Source organism: Labrus mixtus, chromosome 21 (genome assembly GCF_963584025.1).
Source record: "Labrus mixtus chromosome 21, fLabMix1.1, whole genome shotgun sequence".
In the NCBI taxonomy this organism is placed as follows: domain Eukaryota; kingdom Metazoa; phylum Chordata; class Actinopteri; order Labriformes; family Labridae; genus Labrus; species Labrus mixtus.
The window spans coordinates 20,097,928-20,104,196 of NC_083632.1; positions in this window are offsets into that span (position 1 = coordinate 20,097,928).

The following is a 6,269-nucleotide window of genomic DNA, read 5'->3' on the forward strand; positions in this document are numbered from 1 at the left end:
TTCATGTTGATATTTTGTAAAATAAACTTCCAGACAGGCATGTTGAGATAGGCTTTTATTGATTTAAAAATGTTCTGAATAAGCTTCATTTTTCAGTTCATATTTGACTTACAGCAACACCACACTATAAAAATGAAAGCAAAATTCTAATGATGTAGTTCATTCATGTCCAGTGTTTCCCCTACCATTATGGTACCATATATATATTTTTTTTTTAAAGATTTATTTTTGGGCTTTTTGTGCCTTTATTGTAGGGATAGGATAGTGGATAGAGTCGGAAATCAGGGAAAGAAGTCATTTAAGGATACCTTTCCGATAGAAAAGGACAGCTGTTATTAAAAGTAACACATGAACACCAAGATTCCTTCAAGTGTTTGTGTCGGCGTGTCCCCCCCCCCCCAAGTCAAGTCAAATTGTCAAAATATCTGATTAAGGAAACATTTCAACAAAGATTTAAACGTTGTCTTCCGCTACACAAGAAAAAACGAAGTGAAAAGTAAGAAAAAGTCTGAAACTTCACACAATCCTTATTTGACCTCAGGTTTGTCATCAAAGCTTTTTGAGTCTAAAATGTAACTGAATTAATTTAGCTTCATGAAAGCGTCTATTAAGTGTTGTATATATATTTTTTTCTGAGTATAGGTAGCCTACCTTTAATGACATGTCATTTTTAAAAAGTCATAATACATCATTTCTACTGAAGAGTGTCACTAATGATTTTACCTCCATGTCTTTGTCCTTTTGTCAGTGATGCTGAGGAGAAGTCTTCGTCTACAGAACGCAAGACATTACACAGAACAGGGAACTCCGTTTTTCAACTACAGAGAATACTTGTTTAGGTATGTAGCTTTAGTGTTTCTCTTCATATGTTTAGTACATGTTATTGGGTAAATACACAATAAATATACACATTGAACATTCAGTTCTAACTTGTGTTTCATCTTGCAGGGTCCTTCGGAAGAGGAAACACTTCCTTACAAACACTCCTATGAAGCCTACCTACACCGAGGGACTCATCGTCAACATCGCCTTTGACCCCCTCTTCCAGCACACCACAATCAGCCCTGTGAACAGGAATGTTCAGGCTTCTGCTTCTTTAATTGAGGTTAAAGACGCTGAGACTAACACTACCCTGACTTGGACCCCTGACGACAGGACCACTGCTGATCAGAGCACACAGACATTGATTGGGGAGACTCAGGAAGAGGAAACTCAGACCACTGAATTAGGACCTATGACAAAACCCGTTGAGACCCAGACTATCAAATCCAGAGAGGAAAATGGTAAGTACCCCCTCTAACCCTTAACCACATCAGTTGATTAATAGAAGACAAGTTTTAATGTATATGTTTTATTTATTATCAAGCTCTAAACATTTGGTTTGTTTCTGTCTGCAGCTAAAACATCGAGCAGTTCATTTTGGAAGTTTATCAGTGCCACCCTGCTCATGCTCCTGCTCCTTCAAACTTATGGTAAGTGACCTTCAAACTTTTTGAGTACATTTTTTAAAATCCCTCATTGGAGTTTTTGAGAGGCTCTATGGTTATCAAAATAAAAGTTTCTAACATTTGTGCTTCGTATCCTTCAGGAAACTCAAGAACCACGGTCAGCAACAGCGTGCACTTTGAATTACAAGAAATCCACGAGGAATTGAGGTCCCTTCAACAGAGGACATACATGTCTTTTCCTCTGGCAGACACAATACCAAACTTCGCCCTGGAATCGCAAGGTAACTTATCTACATCGACCATCTTTCTAACTGTTGACCATATTCACACGGCTGCCATTTACCCCTGAGATTTTTGACTCAGAGCTCAAACATGTTTTTATTATTAGAACAGTATAAAGACATATAAATGTAGGGAATGTGATGAATCTTAATTCATTTACTTCTTCCCGATTGATCAGCAACTTGAAACACACAGCAAATGGTAAATGTTGACAGGCAAAGCACAACATCGACGGCTGCTCTTGAGACTTCTAATCAGTATAGAAACCATCTTAAAATCGTTGTTATCTCAATAATACAGCACTGCATCGTTTTTACATAGAGTTTACCAATCTGAGTGTGACCTCAGAGGGAAATGGCTGCCATGAGAATAAAAAATAATCATACTTTTTAGCATTATTGTGGAACTTGATTTCTAACTTACAATCTTTTTTCTCACTTTGTGTTTGTTTAGGTGCCAGAACATTGCAGCAATTGTCTTCAGATACTTATTGGCCTCAAGAAAACAACGACTCTCTATTGGATAAAATATTCCACTGGTGGCATTCTTCTGAACAACAGAGAAGAGTGATCCAGGTAAGACTCAATCAGCCACATTGACAGATGGTTTATCAGTCATATTAAATAACATTGTAAACAGTTGAAGGTGTAATGAATGAACTGTCGAGACTAACATATTGAACTTTAATCTTTCAGGGACATTCAACGTTCCAGCCAGGAGAATGCTGGTCTTTTTCAGGGGGTCGAGGACATTTGTTCATCTCGCTGTCCCACCCGGTCTCTATCACCCATGTGACCCTCAGCCACATCACGAAGAGCCAGTCACCCTATGGAAACACTGCAAGTGCACCGAGGGAGTTTTCAAACTATGTAAGTCAGATATATTCCGTCCCTATCAGAGATATGTGTAACATATGAACATGTTGGATATTCATACCTTATTGGTAATACATGTACTTGTTTGATATCCACACCTTGCAAAACAACAGAATTTACTAATCTGTGTTTGTTTTTTTCTTCATCAGGGAATGACGGAAATACACAAGGAAGGCACCCTCTTAGGAAGAATGGTTTATAATCAAGATGGAACTTCACATCAGACCTTTGCTCTGCCTGTAAGTATGATCTACATTGATACTTCATGAACATGCATTTTGAATAAGTTTAGGACAATAAGGTCTACATAGATGTCAAGTTCTTCTAAATCTCATCCATAGCTCTGCTGTTTTTTCCTTGCATTTGTTTCTCTAGTTCAATGCCTGACTCCTGTTTTTGTCTCTTTTGTCTCCAAACAGAATCCAGACAAAGGCATCTTCAGATACGTAAAGTTGCAGATAGAGAACAACTGGGGCAACATTGACAGCACCTGCCTCTACAGCTTCAGGGTGCACGATAAACCCTAAACCACTGCCAGCGCATTTCATGGAGAAGTCCAATAGGGGAACACTGGAGGAGCAAGGTAAGTGGTTTTAAGGTGAGTAGTATCATGGCCCATATCAAGTCATATTTTGGTTTATTAAATGTGGGTCCAGATCTGTGAAGGTAAATCAATCTCAAAACCCCCAGAATTAGGTTCAATTTGGCCGCTATATAATTTGTAGTCACTCAAAATTTGAAAACCAGTTTTAATTTAAATGTCTAAACCAAAAACTATTGACTATGATTGATTTAAATTGACTAAAACAATGGAATGGGGTGGATTTACCTTAGTTGTACGGGTTTGCGCCGGGTGCTCCGGTTTCCCCCCAGACAACACACGACAGGTAAACCGGTGTGTTCAATATAAAAAAAAAAGATAATGATGATAATAATTATAAAAAAAACAACAACATCCACAACAACAATAATAACCACAACAATAATAACAACAACCACAATAATAACAACAATAATAACAACATCCACAACAACAATAATAATAACAACCACAACAACAATAATAACAACATTCACTGGGGCGCTGGTGGCGCAGTGGTTAGTGCGCGCGCCCCATGTATGGAGGCTTTGCTCCTCCAAACGGATGGCCCAGGTTCGAATCTAACCTGTAGCTCCTTTCCAGCATGTCATTCCCAACTCTCTCTCTCCCTGATTTCTGAGTCTATCCACTGTCCTGTCTGTCAATTACAGGCAGAAAAAGCCCAAAAATAAATCTTAAAAAAACAAAAACAATAACAACATCCACAACAACAACAATAATAACAACATCCACAACAACAACAAATCTGGGTCCGAATCTGTGAAGGTAAATCAATCTCAAAACCCCCAGTGTGTTCAATATAAAAAAAGATAATGATGATAATAATTATAAAAAACAACATCCACAACAACAACAATAATAACAACCACAACAACAATAATAACAACATCCACTGGGGCGCTGGTGGCACAGTGGTTAGTGCGGTATATGTAAGTGTATAGAGGCTTTGCTCCTCCAAGCGGACGGCCCAGGTTCGAATCCAGCCTGTGGCTCCTTTCCCGCATGTCATTCCCTACGCTCTCTCTCCCTGATTTCTGACTCTATCCACTGTCCTATATCTCAATTAAAGGCTGAAAAAGCCCCCAAAAAATCGTATAAATAATATATAATAATAACAACAACAACAATAATAACAACAACAACGATAACAACAACAATAATAACAACACCCACAACAACAAAAACAACCACAACAATAATAACATCATCCACAATAACAACAAAAACAGTAATAATTAAAACCGCAAGCGGTGATGAAGGGCCATCGCACCCCTCTGCATGTCGGGGTGTGTTGCGACCGCGGGAGTGCAGCAGCAGCGGAACGTGGCTAAGCAGCAGCCCGTTCAGTTCGATTTGTGTAAAAGTCGTAGTACTGGCATGTTGAAATAGGCAACGTAATGAAGATCACTTAAAATTTTGACGTAGATCAGTTCAGGCTGGCACTGTCATGATAGCTATGACATTTGGAGGAAATTGAGCATTGTATATAGGATGTAGTACTTACTCTTTGCAGTAGGGGGCGCTATTGTTGAAGTTGACTATTGTTATGTCAATGTGTTCAGAGGCCAACCCTGATCATACAAGTGAAATTTCAATCAGATCAGACAAAGTATATAGGATGTAGTACTTAGTCCTTGCAGTAGGGGGCACTATGGTTGAAGTTGACTATTGTTATGTCAATGTGTTCAGAGGCCAACCCTGATCATACCTGTGAAATTTGAAGCAGATCAGAAAAAGTATCTGAGATGCAGTACCGCCTCTTTCCAGTAGGGAGCGCTATGTTAATGGCATAATTGTATTAGGTTAGATGTGATCATGCCAGTACAGACATTGTTCATGTGAAATTTTGAGCAAATCTGACATTGTATATGGGAGGTAGTACTTATTCTTTGCACTAGGGGGAGCTATGGTTAAAATTTGTTATTTCTATGTGACTGTGTTCAGAGGCCAACCCTGATTATACCTGTGAAATTTTGAGCAAATCTGACATTGTATATGGGAGGTAGTACTTAAACTTTGCAGTAGGGGGCTGTTACGAACCCGTCTAGGGGGGCAGGTTTGCAACATAAACCCCCCCCCCCCCCCCCCGGCAAGTTACTTCCCCGGTCCCCAAACCAAAAGCAAAAACTAATCTTGATTAACAAAGATTTATTTCCAACATCAATTCAAACACCTATTAACAAAGAACAATCTCTAAACTTAAACAAAACCAAAAACAGGAAACAAAATGAGCACAAAAGAAAAAAGGCCATAAACGGCTTCTCAAACAAAAGATTTGCTCAAATAAGAAAAACACAATTCAAAGCTTTTAACAATTCTGTGACGTCTGAAATCTAAGTCTAAGTTGGAGGCCGAGGAATAGCGAATGCTGCTGCTGTCAGTACACGCGCCGCCCCTCCTGAGAATCCCAGCAAGCCTTATAGACACCACTCCCGACCAATGACGGCGGCGTCCTCCCTCCAGCTGGTTGAGTCCCCCAACCAATCCCCGATCTCCACCTGCAGGTGCATCAATCCTCACACGCAAAACACACAGAGGTCTCACTCCCACACACACCACAATACAATACACAAATATACGGCCAGGGCCGTAACAGGGGCGCTATGGTTACAATTTATTATTGCTATGTGACTGTGTTCAGAGGCCAACCCTGATTATACATGTGAAATTTGGAGCAAATCTGACATTGTATATGGGAAAAAGTACTTCTACTTTGCAGTAGAAGTAAAAAGAAGAATAATCGCTAGGGTTTCAAGAGGGTCCTTGCACGGTTCGTGCTCGGGCCCTAAAAATAAAGATAAAAATAATAATCGCTAGGGTTTCAAGAGGGTCCTCGAACGGTTCGTGCTCGGGCTCCGGTGTACTTTTGCTAAGACGATGTCGGACTCCGTAGTGTTCTCTGGACCCCTCCCAAATCAGACCAGTGATGACATGTATAGCCACATGTCATCACTCAACCATTGGCTGTCGAGGTGGTGTCCAGCAAACGATGTGGGCTTCATAGATAAACCTGGTCTGCTAGCTAGAGACGGCATCCATCCCACTTTGGACGGTGCAGCTCTA